This window comes from Lacerta agilis, chromosome 2 (assembly GCF_009819535.1).
Source record: "Lacerta agilis isolate rLacAgi1 chromosome 2, rLacAgi1.pri, whole genome shotgun sequence".
Taxonomy (NCBI): Eukaryota; Metazoa; Chordata; class Lepidosauria; order Squamata; family Lacertidae; genus Lacerta; species Lacerta agilis.
In genome coordinates this window covers 69,319,293-69,335,323 of record NC_046313.1, presented here as the reverse complement: position 1 = coordinate 69,335,323, position 16,031 = coordinate 69,319,293, and positions in this window count along the sequence as shown.

The following is a 16,031-nucleotide window of genomic DNA, read 5'->3' as shown; positions in this document are numbered from 1 at the left end:
AGGGAATCAGATAAATACATCATCACAGACAAGCAGTTAAGATAGCACAATGAGGCAGAATGCTTTAATCTGCAACAGGAAAGGGTTACAGAGTGTTCCCTTAATAGGCTACAAGGTGTGAAGTATGTGAGAGAAGAGGATTTCTGACAAATGGCAGCATGATGGCCTAACCTGGTTCCGGAAGGCTTGTTTAAACTCGTGATACAAATGATACAATTTGTTGAAACAAACCCAATATGCATTTCATGAGATGATAGTGCTTAAAATGTATTAGATGCCTTCTACAAAACTGTCTCAAGGTAACAGTGCTAAAACATGCAGAGAATTAAAAACACAACCAGTAGACAATAGTTCCAAAAACCCAGTGTTAAAACCACACCACCATTCCCCATTATCTGGCCCTCGAAACGTTCCCCAGGCCACACTCTTCCCTGCAGTCCCACCCACCACTGCCATGCGACTTCCTAAACTTTGCCCAAAAGTGAATGTGACCCTCAGTCTGAAAAAATATTCTCCCATCCATGCATTCGAGTGTTGGACTAGGACCATGGAAACTGGTGTCAAAATCCCCACCCAGCTAAGAGGTTCACTGGGAGACACTGGACCAGCCACTGTCTCTCAACCTAAATCTTCAAAGGGTTGTTGTGAGGATAAAATGGGGAGGGGAAAATAATGTATGCCAGCTTGCTCTCCTTGGAAGAATGGTGTGGTGTAAATGTAAATAAATAATAAATACATTGCCCTGTGGTTCAAATCATATTTGCATACCCCTTAACTGCCTCAATTAAATCAGGACATCCTGTTTTGGGGATCCATACTCTCTTATGGGTCACATGAATCACCTGGAAGTGTAGCCCAAAAGACACGCATCCTGGTTTTTGGCCTGGACATGTTGGAGGGTTTGTATTAATGGCTTGGTCCTCAATGCTCAAGGCTAAGTTGGAAGCTGCATGTCAGCAGCTATATACATTTCACATAAATGAACCCTGATTGTTAGTTTTTAAATCATGTGATATGCATCCTTCATAAAAGCTAGCCTTAAATACCCAGTGATGATAACGACAGGGTGGTAGAAGAATGCAGGTATTTGCAAGGCAGGGAGTTGGACAAGATGACACTTTGGACCCCCCCCCAACTCCACAATACTTATAAAATAAAGGAAAGAAGCAAAGGAATTAGAGACAACATGAGAAGAGGAGGAGGAGAGCGAGAGACATAGCTTACTGGGTGAGTTATTTCCCCCTCCCAGCAGAGAAATATCTGAAAAATTAAGAAGAATTTTTAGTGTGCTGTAAAATTACTCTGGCTTTGTTGGAAATAATGGAAACAAAATCCAGTGAAAAGATTTGTGCATCTGAATAAGCAGATCAATTCTATTTTTTTAATAAAAAATAATGTTGATACACTCTAGAATTAGCCACAAACCAAACCCGCAGAGCTTTTTCATGATCTATGGCATATACTCAAAAGCCAATGGAGCAAGAAATCCAGCAATGGGGAAAAGGCACTTTCTCTTCCCCCTCTGCCCACCCCCTCTCTCATTCTCTCACATGCATCAGGAATGCCTAAATCCATATTCATTTAGCATGGTAGCAAATCCCATCAGCTGGACACTGCAGTGGAGAAATGAGATGGTTGCATAGAAGCAATCAGGGCACAACTGAGCAGCTCTCATGTGGCCCAAAGCAGGCAGGAAAACCTTCCCTGTGCTTGCCTTGAAGCCCCAGGAATCAGCATGGCTGTGATTGAGGCGGCATCAATAATGTGGCTACTTGGGCAAGATCTTGAAGAAACCGGATGTTCCTTGTTCTTCTTTGCTCCTTTTAAATCTAGGTCGCACAGTGGCAAATGCTAAACCAATCCTCAGGGAAGAAACGGCTATTGGTTGGCTGCAAGCCATGATGGACTGTGTACGACACACAATATTGTAAGTGGCATGCCTCTGAATATAATTTGCTGTGGAATATGAGTTTTGTATCTAAAAGAGGGGAGTTTGTAGCAGAAACAACTGCTGAACTGGTCAAGCCAGTTTCTTCGCTAAGCTAAGGGCGCAGCTGGGGTTGTAAGGGTGCTCATCTGCATGACAGTGAAGAACAGAGGCGTTGCCATAGAGACAACTGGGTGATGATGCTTTCCAGGAGTGGGTAGGCTTCCACCTGGCTGGAGGCAACAGCATCTTGTAGGTAGGAGAACCATAGGCCACATTGTGTGTGTGTGTGTGTGTGTGTGTGTGTGTGTGTGTGTCTGGCTGTGGAAGCTGGGAACAGAGAGACTTGACTGTGCTGGAACCAAAGCTATGGCTTGCCCCCTTCCCTCCAGAAACCTAATGGGGAGGCAAGGTTTGGTGGAGTGTTTCTGCTGTGAGACCTTCCATCTTATGCTCAGGTTGTATATATATGTGTACTCCCCCCATCCATCTCAGAAACCCCATTCCTTCACAGCTCCTTTATCCATCATTTCCCTCTCACTTCCTTTACTCAAGCTTCTGCTGTTGTTTTAAACCACCACTTTTGTCCTCTCACTCCCCCCCACCCTGACTTCATGCAAATCCAGAATTGTGATGAAGCACTACAGATCCATCAATGGAGGCTGTGTGATTGTCCTGATCCACTGGCCCCAAGGCGGGCCTGTGCAAGTGGTTTGGTGCAGGAGATCCAAAGAAGGATATCCAAAATGCCAGAATGATCAATTCTAGTGCTTTAGTATAAGAAGGTGGAAACTGACAAGACAATACTAGAGACCTTGCAATTGCAGCTCAGGGCTGGATCTAGGCAAATCAAAGAAACGTTTCAGTTAAACGCATTGTAAACTTTGTATGAGAAATCAGGTTGGCAAAAACATATAAAGCTCTTTTTCTTTGCCAATGTAGCTGAGTACCAGGACGGACAACTGAAACAGCAAGCATTTGTCATGAATGTCAACACCTGGGAAGGATTTTATATGTTACTTATACAGAAAACATCATACATCAGCTGGCCAATTAAGCCCACCTGACTATGAATACATGGGTGGCAGGCCTCCAAAGTACACTGATAACTCCTCTCCCATGGCCAATAGCCAAGTGTCCCAAGCCAACAGATAAGCATAACATCAAAACAAACCAATATGCATGTATCGAAGCAAGTGAATAAACATAAGTGAGCTCATTCTTGCAGCAAATAACAATATCTTGGCTACCAAGATGGTATTTTCAGGCCTTCTGGGACATTTTCAGTTTGGTTTTACACAATGAAATATATGTCTGTCTGTCCGTCCATCCATCCATCCATCCATATATCTATATCGATTGATGGACGGCTGCCCTGACTCGGCCCTGGAAACACTGACCAGATGCTTGGAAGCTGTGGCTGGATGGCTGCATGGGAGCCAGCTGAAGTTAAACCCTTGGAAGACAGAGGTCCTCTGGCTGGGTCGGGATGACATGGGGTTGGGGGACCCACTCCTATCTCTTGCCGGGGCTCAATTAGTGCCAGCGCCTTCTGTCAAGAGCTTGGGTGTAACCTTCGACGCCTCCCTTTCCACGGAGGTGCAGGTTGCAGCCACAGCAAAGGTGGCATTTTTCCATCTCCACAGTATCAAGCAGTTGGTCCCTTACCTTTCTCGCCCTGATGTGGCCACAGTGATCCATGCGACGGTCACCTCCAGGCTTGATTATTGTAACTCCCTCTATGCAGGGCTGCCTTTGAAGCTGAACCAGAAACACCAGCAGGTGCAGAATGCCGTGGCGAGGCTCCTTACGGGGTCCTTGCCACAGGACAGCATTCATCCAGTGCTTTACCAGCTGCACTGGCTCCTGGTGGAGTACAGGGTCAGGTTTAAGGTGCTGGTTTTGACCTTTAAAGCCCTATGCGGCCTAGGACCCTCGTACCTATGGGACTGCCTCTCCTGGTATGCCCCGTAGAGGACCTTAAGGTCCACTAATAACAACACTTTGGAGGTCCCAAGCCGCAAGGTGGTTAGATTGGTCTCAACTAGGGCCAGGGCCTTTTCAGTACTGGCCCTGACTTGGTGGAATGCTCTGTCACAAGAGACCAGGGTCCTGCGGGATTTGACATCTTTCCACAGGGCCTGCAAGATGGAGCTGTTCCGCCTGGCCTTTGGTTTGGACTCAGTCGGACTCTTACATTTCCCTCCCCTTATGGTTTTGATTTATGGGCTACTACTAAAATGAGGCTGCATTTTAAATTGTATTATAACCCGTATTTTAATTAACTGTTTTTTCTTTTTCTTTTACGTTTTATTGTAATTTTATTGGTGTTAGCCACCCTGAGCCCAGTTCTGGCTGGGGAGGGCAGGATATAAAAAAAAATGTATTATTATTATTATTATTATTATTATTATTATTATTATTATTATCACCATCTATCTATCTATATCATCTAACTATCTATCATCTATCACCATAAAGTCAGTCTCTAACTGGAGGGGGTGGGTGGTGGGAGGTCTATCTTTTGCCCCTTTCAGGTATTTCCTAGTCATTCAGAAAACTAAAGGAAACTCTTCCAACAATTAGTTCCCATGGAAACACATCACCCAGCTATTAACACTCATTTGTCAGGTCAGAGGCTCTGACCAGATATTGCCTCAGAGCAACACCAAATGGAGTCCTACTCACACAAGCCTGACAGGAAACCCATATCAAGGCTTGGGAGATGGCTGCACACTACAGGTTAGCCACCAGCTCTTCATACCTACATTTCTAAACAACCAGTCATTTGAGGGCCAACATGCTTAGCACAGTATGAGGCAATTATTCCACAGGAAAATATTAAACTCCTCAGTAAATGCAGAAATATTAAAAGGGGACACTATTTTGTGTGCGTGAATGATGGTGTCATGCTTACAGATCTAGTTGTTCAAGTAGGCAAAGAGCAGCTGGGGGGGGGGTTAGCTTTAGGGCAGTGTTTTTCAACCACTGTTCCGCGGCACACTAGTGTGCCGCGAGATGTTGCCTGGTGGGCTGTGGGAAAAATTGAAAAATTACTTTATTATAGTCAATATAGGCACAGAGTTAATTTTTTTAACATTTTCTAATGGTGGTGTGCCTCGTGATTTTTTTCATGAAACAAGTGTGCCTTTGCCCAAAAAAGGTTGAAAAACACTGCTTTAGGGAATTGTCATGAGGGGAGGGTTAATGTGGCTGTCCGCATCCACTGTGCCTCTGCCCCAGTATAAATTGGGAGCCCTTTTACGGCTACTTTTTGAGAGGAAAAAGGGAGCGCCTACAAAATGTCTAGTTTCTTTATCCCCACCCATATCCCTAAATCCCTTGCTGTAAACAATTCAATACAAGATCATTGCTCTGTGAAAGGGTTCTCTTGAGATACTGAAGACTTTCGACAAAGGAATCTAAAGCAAGGTAAAGCAAGATAGACTGGCCGCCGTCCCCCCTTATTTTCTCACCATTTCCTGATGAGACCCATAATGTGGGCTTCAGAGGCAGAAGCAATTTGGAATGAACTGGAAGGGGGCCATGTGTCTTGTTAGAGCCTTCATGCGTTCCAGCCAGCCAGTTTGTTTTGCTGCCATGGAAAATAGACACATCCACCTCCCTCCGCCCTCCCAAGTGCTGGGAGCTGACCAAGGGAGACAGCGCACATTGCCGAGCACAGGTGTTGCTGGCAGGTGTCGTGCTTCTGTGGAAGCTGCAGTCTGGCTACACTGCTGCTGCTGCTACCTCCTTGCTGCACCTCCCATTCTCTCCTGCCCAGAAAGAAATACAAGCAGGGCTATTTACAAACAGCAAGCAGAGCAATGAACACATCAGGTAATTAAATGGCAGATCAACTCGACTCGACTCCTCCTGGGAAAGCAGCCCTTGGGAGAAGGAAGAATGAAGTAACAGGAGACAAAAACTAATGCAGCAGGAGCACAGCAGTGACAAAAACCCGCAAAGCGAAGAAGAATAAGCTTTCGGCAAAAGCAGTGCCAACAATTGCAGCCCACAGGAGGTGTGCCGTGTGCTCTGAGCTGCCAGTGCTGCAGGGCTGGCATAAGGAGGTTATGGAGGGAGGCTGCTGTATACTCCATGTAACTGCAAGCACACACATTGCTGAATGTGAAGAGGGAACGGCAGGTGTTTGCATCACTGAAGATCAGCGGCACATGCAGGAAGTCACTGTTTATCTATCTATTTTTGTTTATTAAATTTCCCTACCGCCCTTCATCCAAGAACCACAGAGCAGTTTACAATTTAAAAACACAAAGATACATAACGTAGTAACAAACGAAAACAGTGCCCTCCCCCAAATCCTCCCCCAATAAATAAATGAAGCAAGTGCTAGCACCAAGCAAAAGTGTGGCCCCTAAAAAGTGCTTTGTTCAGAGGGAAATCACGGTGAGAAATTGCGTGAGATCATGGCACCCAAAATGGCCCACATACATACATCACAACTGGATGCCTGCATGAGGAAAATGAAAATAGGCAAAGGGAAGGTGTCTCCACCTTGAGGCCTAGTCAAGGCACCTCAAAAGTCCTTGCATGGAAAAAGCTAGCAAGACTTCTGCTCCTTCTAGCATCTGCATCCTACCTTCCAACAAATCAAAGGTAAAAACTTGGACGCCATCTTTTGGAATGCCATCTTCCCATTTCCCCCCACGAGAGAGCAGTGGCCACTTAGGGAGCTGTGGTCTTGCATGATTTCACACTGTGATTTTCCCCTGGAAAAGCACTCTTTTTCAGGCATGGGACCCGAAACATGTGCTTCGGGGCACCAAGCGAAAGTGTGGCCCCTAAAAAGTGCTTTGTTCAGGGGGAAACCACGGTGCGAAATTGCGTGAGATCATGGCACCCAAAATGGCCACCGTCCTCTCATGAGAAAAAAACGAGATGTCCCAGTTTTTCCAGGACACTTGCATACCCTCCAACATTTCTCCAATGAAAATAGGGACACCCCATCCCATAATGAAAATTTTACTATTTATACCCGACATATCTTACTGGGTTGCCCCAGCCACTCTGGGTTCCAACATATATAAAACATAATAAAAGATTAAACATTTTTTAAAAATGTCCCATACAGGATTGCCTTTAGATGGCTCAGGGGTCAGATAACTCGATACCCTCCAACATTTCTCCATTTAAAATAGGGACATCCTAAGAAAAAAGCGGGACATTCCGGGATCAAATCAGAAATTGGGACAGCTTCTCTAAATCAAGGGCACTCCTGGAAAATAGGGACACTTGGAGGGTCTGCACTGGTGGGTGGGTTTCAGTACTGCTTCCTGCAGCCACATCTCTGCCTATCTACATGCAACATCACATATGACATCAGGTGTGGGGCAGCTGGAATGGTTTCAGCAAAATGGCTTGGCAGGCCAAATGGGAGGTTCTTTTCTCTGGAACATAAGCGGCAACCCTAGTTTTGAGCACAGCATGTCTCTAAAACCTGAGTATAAAGAAGGCACCATTTAGTTGCATATAGGCAGGCCCCCAAACTTAGCCCTCCAGCTGTTTTGGGACTATAACTCCCATCATCCCTAGCTAACAGGACCAGTGGTCAGGGATGATGGAATTGAGTCCCAAAAAAGCTGGTGGGCCGAGTTTGGGGATGCCTGACACAGGCTGTGTACACACTATACCTCTGAAGCACATTCAAAACACATTCTTTCCCCTCAAAGGATTATGGGCACTGTAGTTTACTACTCCTAGAGTTAGAATTTCCAGCAACCCTTAACAGACTACAGTGCCCAGACTTCTTTGGGGGGGGGATGTGGTTTAAAGGTATGGTGTGCATGTGGTGTCTGACTCCTGTTGAATCCAAAGTCCTGGACTTGAACTTTGGAACTCCTGTGCTGCAGCCGCTTGCTTCTGCCCTCCCGAATGTGCTTTATGACTGATGCCTCGTAGTGGAACAGGCCATTGTCATTCTTCAGGCAGCTCTTTGCAGCTGGCATCCTGAGCTCAAGAAATAACTTCTTGAAGGGAAAAGCATGAGCGACGCAGCTAAAGATAAAAATAGCGATCATTTCCCGAGATGAAACTTCATGTTAAACACTTAAAAAGCAATCAGAAGTCAGATTTCCCCCTTTCAATTATTGTGTTTATTCCATTCTAAAAAGTTCCAGCCTTGTGAAATGCATTTGTTCCCCGTCCCCCACACTGAAACAGCTCCCATCAATAACAGGCTCACCTTCCCCATTCTCGTACCTTATTCCTGCTGGCTCATCCTTTGGGCTGGCCAGGGTGTAACTATTCTTCTGGGGGCAGGCAAGGAAAGAAGATGTTGTGATATCTCCCTAGGAGGGAACCCAAGAAGAGTTAATGAGGGAGCCCTGTGCTACCTGACTTGGCACAGAAGCACCTTTTCAGAGGAAGAAAGATAAAAGATGAACAAAGGCAGGAATTAATATTCTAGTACAAAATATGGCAGGTTTATAAGAGCAGCATTTAACACTTAATCAAAATGGCCCGACAATGCAAAAATTAGGTTTTCGAATGTCATTAGTGTTTTATAATAGGTTCAATTAATATCATTCCCATCCCTGTTTCATTCTTTGCTAATTGTTTTCATTCGGTTCCTTTCATTTTTTATGCTGTTGTCTTGTTGGTTTTAATATTTAATTATAATCGCCAAGGTCTCCCCCTCCCAACACATTGTAATTGGTCTAGGTTTTCAAAACTAGTCTTGTCATTCTTGTTCTCTTTCTTTCCATTGCAGAAAGTTACGGAGCAAAGCTTGGCTCCCATTCTGAGTGAAATCCAAGTCACTTCCAGGCTTTTAGGGCGTTTCCCACCCAGTTATTTTTATTTATTTACTTATTGTTTATTGAATTTATATACCGCCCTATACCCGGAGGTCTCAGGGTGGTTCACAGAACAAAATCAAAATATAAAAACAAAATATAAAATATATAATCAAAATAACAACAACAACCCAATAACCCTACTCAGAGTAGACATATTGAAATTAATGGGCCTTAGCCTTGCCACCATTTGTATTTTGTGGAAGGGGTTTAAGTTCATTCTGGAAATTTAGGGTGGTAGTCAACTAAGTATTAACTCAGAGTAGACCCATTGAAATTCAGGACCTGACTTAGTTGTGCCTATTAATTTCAGTGGGTCTAAGTAGAATTTAGTTGAACAGCACCCAATGTGTGTGTAATTAAAGAGAACTCATGGATTAAAGCACTCTCTCGCCCTAGTACAACAAACCCTTAAAAAAATAAATCCCAGATATTTGTGGTTAGAAAAGTGATGAAGGAAATGCACTAAAAAGTGTGAAATGAATAATGGGAAGATGGATAACCCCTGCTCAAGTGAATCAGGATAAATGCAGCATGAATACTCACTGTCATATAACCTTTCTGCAAACAGATCAGAATGAACACAGTAAAAACTAGACGTAGTCTAACCTTGTGTGAGCTTTGTGCATGCAAACGGTCAATAAAAAGGTCATTTGGAGCAACCCTCATGCATGGGAGCCACACTTTCCATGTCCTCCGGTAGCCAGCACTGTTGCCACATGGTGAAAGAGCTATGTTCGTGGCACTGTCACCTGCACAACATTGTGAAATGACAAGCTCTCCAACATCTCTTCTTGTGATAGAAAAATGCCACTTTGTGCCAACCTGAGCTTGTGTATTTGCATGCAACAAAGCCCATTCAAACCCCAGCAGAGCAATCCGGCATGGCTTGATTCAAAGCTACAGTGGCTGTGGTGTTGTTCAGGGCTAGGAGCATGGAGTCTCACTTTTGCTGCAGCAAGATGAACAGTTCAATTTCTGGGTTACATGGACAAAAGATTTGTGCAGGCAGAATGCATAGGGGAGATCTCCCCTCGCTGTGGATACTTTTATTCCTCCACTTTGGGTTCTTGTTCTGTTGAAATGCCACATAATCCCTGAGCTGAAACACAGAAGGTAGACTCCAGACATATATTCTAAATTAGAAATATCGGGACAAATCAGTTAACAGAGAGATCGTAGGAGAATTGAGCACCAGAAGCTACTTTGGAGAGTTGTTGTGCTGCGGTTGCTCTGTATACACAATTAAAAAAAAAATGTGTTCCAGGCATAGGTCTGTGACTAACCCTTCTGTAGAAAATTTATTGCTCAAATCAAATTTTGGCCTCCCCTAGATGGACTTCCATTATCTGCTTTCTCCATGGGTTTACTCTAATCAAAGTTTCTTGGAACTTTTTTTGGTATGGATGTTTTGCCTATAGTTTCAAACATTATAGGCTTGCGTTATACAAACAACCATTGCGTGACCAGGCAAAGCTCCCACCCCCCAGGGACCACCAGAATATCCCACCCCATATCCCCGCATGCAGGGTAGTTCACTGACAACCTTTCAGTGTATGGCCAGAGACACCCATTTACAACCCCTTTAAGAGGGGACCCGGAATTGCTGCCACGGGGGGCAGGGTGAGTCACCACTTCAACCCCCCCCCCAAATTTAGGGAAGAAAAGACTAAAGGATTCCGCCCAAGGCCTTAAACCGCCAAAGTTGTGACGAATTGCTATGGGGAGACAAAACCTGCCAATGCAGGAAATTTTCTTCCCGGCTCTTCGACAGCAACCAGTCAAAAGACCATAGCAGCACCGCTAAACAGGTAGAAAAAGGTTAACCTGCAAAAAGAACATTAAACTAAGGGAGGGTTGGATGGGTGAAGCTCCTGAGCCGACTGCCTGGCTGGCTACTGCCGGCTCCGCCTCCTATTTATGTGACTGGCCCCACCTTCAGCAGTGCTAAATGACTAACTGAGGTTTGGCGGGAATAGCACTGAGAGGCAGGCCAGCGGCCCAATCAGCTGGTAGGCCCCCAGGAGCCTGAGGTGCCATGCACGATCCTGCAAAGGGTGCCCACAGTGTAAGGTGTGAGCGCTCATTTCCCATATATGTATTTTCAATTGAAGTTGTTACAGACTATAATGAATTCAAAACACTAATGGAATAAAAACATACACAAGGTTAAATGGGCTTAGTCAAACACGCAACATCATGAGACAAGACAGAACCACATCAGGTGTTTGGGCACCCTTCTTAAAATATCACAAAGAACTGTGCAACTCTTAAAAGTTCTTTCATTTTGCTCCATGAAAATGCAGATACGAGTTACGAACCTTGGTAAACTTGCAGTCCCTGTTGCTCTCCTTTATTAGACTACTGATGTGGTGTTATCAAGGCATCCCTTCACCAGGGAAGAAGAGGGGAGTGAAGACCTACATCAAGAACAAGGGGAGGAATAAATATCAACATTGGGAGCAGTGAGTGGAAGAAGATCAGCGGTACCTCCTATTCACCAAGAGGCTGCTGCAGAGGCAGCATGGAGGCGGTGGGCAGTGGCTACAGAGGAGGTGGTAGATCCAGCCCTCAAGGAGCACACTGCAATGCATTCCCTGGAGGCCAGATCTACTGTCCATGTGGATCCTGCCACATGAGGTGGTTGCCTCACCTGGATGTTACAGCTGTGGTAACAGATCACCATCTCTTTCCTCCTTTCATTTCAGACCACAACAATGCTTTTACTCACATCTTCTTTATAGTAGAACGTTGTGACCTATTTATTTGCACACACTGCCCGTGGTTCATCACCATTTATTGTGATTCTGACAGCTTTGGAGTTTATTGGTATTCATCAGCATGTGGGTGCAATTGGTAGAAGAGATGGATTTAGGGGAGCACAGTGGGTGTGGTGCCTTGGGGGCACCACAACTATGATGTAGAATAGAAGGTGAGAGGCAGGGGGTGCTGAATTTTGGCATCGCACAAAATAGCCCTAACAAGAACACCCCAGCCCCAATTAGTCTGTCTGGTTAGTTTCTGAACCAACTACCAAGCATAGATGCTTTCAAACAACTCCACTGGCAAATTGCTGCTGGTGAAATCTGTGTGGTACTTCTCTATAGAGAAGCTTTGGGTGTGTGTCCACCCCCTTTCCTACCCTGGAGTCTCCCTGCCTTTACTCCCACCTACATCTCTCCTTATAGGCATTATTCACAAATACCCAAGATAGCTCAGTAAATAACACAGAGCAGCTCCCAAATCACACCTTCTGAGGCTAGGAGCATGTTGATCTGCAGAACTCTACCTTGACAAATTGCCAGAGAGTGTGCTGTTTTGGCCCTGGGAGAGTTGTCGTTTGGTTTAATCTATTGCTGGCTCTGCTTTAGGAAAAACTTGCTTGGCTTTGTCAAAAGTTCATTAGAGCCTTAAATCAGGAGCAAAATGCTACTTTTTAATGATGGGTTGGCAAGACTCTGCTATACTGCTAGCAAGGAGGCCTCTGCCTGATGTTTTGTTATATTGACTGGAATGGATAGGGGTGTTTATGGAATTTAGCGAATGCCTTGTTACTGTGGTCCATATTCCTATCACTGCCACCAACAGACAGGGAAGATTTTGTAGCAGAATGATCAGCATGGGGATTGTGCTGTAGAAATGTTCTATAAAGTCAACAGCCATTATGGGGCAAAAGAACATTGCTCCTCGCTCTATAAGTCACACAAATATAAACATAAGCTAAAACATCCCAGGAATCACAGGCTCTCCTCCTGGAGGCCTTCAAACAAAAAGCAAAATATTGTTGCAATGCGGGTCTTTGATTCCCCACCCACCCACCGAAAGCACAAGATCAGAGGATGCTTCCCACCTATACAAAGCACGCCACCCATCAGAATTAGAGCCAATTTGAAAATCAGGACTCCAATTCCAATTAAATGTTTTATTGCACTAGCCATAAGCCATGGCATCATTCAGAAGGAGAACAAAACAAACAAACAAACAAAAAAGAACGACAGCAATAACCATAAAATCATGGGGCACAGACATACAATAAAACCATGGTCATGGCTACTGAAATTATTTGTTGCATTAAATAGAATAAAATAGCAGAAGATTCTCAGGTAAGATGTGCCACATTAAATATCCGAATCCCCTTCGCAGTTGTCTGCATTTGTCTATTTTGTTCCTTCCTCCTGACCTTCTTAGCTGCCAGCGCATAGAGTGCTACTTTCTAAGTAACAAAGTTGTCGGTGTCGCTCAGCAGCCATTTCACCCTTTCCACCCTATTCAAATGTGTTCCATTCGTAAACAGGGGTTTTATAAATCGGTCTCTTGGGTCTCTATATAACGGGCACTGCAAATAATGGCATAGGTCCTCGACGCAGGGTTGTCCACACAGACAGAGTCTCTCTTCGTAATGTACTTTGCTGTACCGTCCATCCAACACCGCTGAGGGCATCGATTGGAATCGAAGTTCTGTAAAATAATATAATAATAATAATAATTTATTATTTATACCCCGCCCATCTGGCCAGGTCTCCCCAGCCACTCTGGGCGGCCTCCAACAAATATCAAAATACAATACAGAGTCACAAATTAAAAACTTCCCTAAACAGGGCTGCCTTTAGGTGTTTTCTGAATGTCAGGTAGTTGTTTATTCCCTTGACTTCTGACGGGAGGGCGTTCCACAGGGCAGGCGCCACTACCGAGAAGGCCCTCTGCCTGGTTCCCTGTAGTTTTGCTTCTCGCAGTGAGGGAACCGCCAGAAGGCCCTCGGCGCTGGATCTCAGTGTCCGGGCTGAATGATGGGGGTGGAGACGCTCCTTCAGGTATACAGGACCGAGGCCGTTTAGGGCTTTAAAGGTCAACACCAACACTTTGAATTGTGCTCGGAAACGTACTGGGAGCCAATGCAGATCTCTCAGGACCGGTGTTATGTGGTCCCGGCAGCCACTCCCAGTCACCAGTCTAGCTGCCGCATTCTGGATTAATTGCAGTTTCCGGGTCACCTTCAAAGGTAGCCCCACGTAGAGCGCATTGCAGTAGTCCAAGCGGGAGATAACCAGAGCATGCACCACTCTGACAAGACAGTCTGCGGGCAGGTAGGGTCTCAGCCTGCGTACCAGATGGAGCTGGTAGACAGCCGCCCTGGACACAGAATTAACCTGCGCTTCCATGGACAGCTGTGAGTCCAAAATGACTCCCAGGCTGCGCACCTGGTCCTTCAGGGGCACAGTTACCCCATTCAGGACCAGGGAGTCCCCCACACCCGCCCGCCTCCTGTCCCCCCAAAACAGTACTTCTGTCTTGTCAGGATTCAACCTCAATCTGTTAGCCGCCATCCATCCAACAGCCTCCAGGCACTCACACAGGACCTTCACCGCCTTCACTGGTTCTGATTTAAAGAGAGGTAGAGCTGGGTTCATCTGCATATTGATGAACACCCAACCCAAACCCCCTGATGATCTCTCCCAGCGGCTTCATATAGATATTAACAAGCATGGGGGAGAGGACAGAACCCTGAGGCACCCCACAAGTGAAGAGCCAGGGGTCTGAACACTCATCCCCCACCACCACTTTCTGAACACGGCCCAGGAGGAAAGAGCGGAACCACTGTATAACAGTGCCCCCAGCTCCCAACCCCTCTAGCCGGTCCCAGAAGGATGTTATGGTCGCTGGTGTCAAAGGCCGCTGAGAGATCCAGCAGAACCAGGAACAGCTCTCACCTTTGTCCCTAGCCCGCCGGAGATCATCAACCAGCGCGACCAAGGCAGTTTCAGTCCCATGATGAGGCCTGAATCCTGATTGGAAGGGATCCAATGGTCCGCATCTTCCGGCGTGCTTGGAGTTGTTCAGCAACCACCCGCTCAATCACCTTGCCCAAGAATGGTAAATTTGAGACTGGGCGATAGTTGGCCATATTGGCCGGGTCTAGAGATGTTTTTTTAAGAAGCGGTTTAATGACCGCCTCTTCAGCGGGTCTGGAAAGATTCCCTCACAGAGGGAAGCATTCACACCGCGCAGAGCCCATCGCCCAGCCCTTCCCGGCTAGCTTTTATAAGCCAGGATGGGCAAGGATCTAGGAGACAGGTGGTCGGTTTCACTCGTCCAAGCAGCCTGTCCACATCCTCGGAGGTAACAGATTGGAATTGATCCCATGAAACATGACTAGACAGGGCTCTAGCACTCTCCCGCCCCGGCCCTGCTCCCACGGTGGAGTCACCTCCTTCTGAATCTGAGCGACTTTATCTGCAAAAACTTTGCAAAAGCATTGCAGGAGATCTTGGGGTCCCTACCAGACCCCGGTGACAAAGGTGGTTCTGCTAGGTTGCGAACCACCTGGAAGAGTCTCCTGCTGCTGTTTTCTGCAGATGCAATAGAAACAGCGAAGAAGGTCCTCTTCGCTGTCGCCATTGCCACTTGGTAGGCTCGAAGTTGAGCTCTAGCCCGTGTCCGGTCTGATTCAGAATGAGTTTTCCGCCACCGGCGCTCTAGCCGTCTCAGCGACTGTTTCATCGCCCTCAGCTCCGGGGAAAACCACGGAGCTGTCCGGGCTCCATGCAATCGGAGAGGACGCTTCGGAGCCAGACAGTCAATAGCCCTGGTTAACTCCGCATTCCAGCAGGCCACCAGGGAATCAACTGAAAGGCCATCAACATGGGATAATGCATCCCCTACCACCTCTCTGGAAGCCAATTGGATCCATTAAGTAGCGGGGGCGGACCATCTGAATCGGTCCCACCTCCCTGCAGAGGGGAAGGGTCGCAGAGAAGTCCAGTTGCACCAGGAAGTGATCTGACCATGGCACTTCTTTTGTTTCACTTTTACTTAGTGTCAGATCACCAACATCCATAGAGGTAAACACCAGGTCTAAGGCATGTCCGCGGCTATGAGTTGGACCAGACTTATTCAGGGACAGCCCCATGGAGGCCATGCTTTCCACGAAGTCCGAGCGGCCCCTTGTAAGGTCGTGTCGGCATGGATGTTAAAATCCCCTAAGACAACCAAACTAGGTGTCTCCAGGAGCATATCCGCCACGACCTGAAGCAGCTCGGGCAGGGAATCCTTGGTACAGCGGGGAGGTCGGTTACACCAAAAGGAATCCTGTACTGCCCCTATTGCCCAACTTCCAGAACATGCACTCAGAAAACTGGGTCTTCCCAATAGGACGCCTGGTTGCAAACTAATGACTTCCTAAAAATCACTGCAACCCCCCCTCCCCGCCCAGATGGCCTGGGTTGCTGTGCGTAAGAGAAACCTGGTGGACAAGCAGCGGCAAGGACAGGCCCATCTGCTTCATCCAA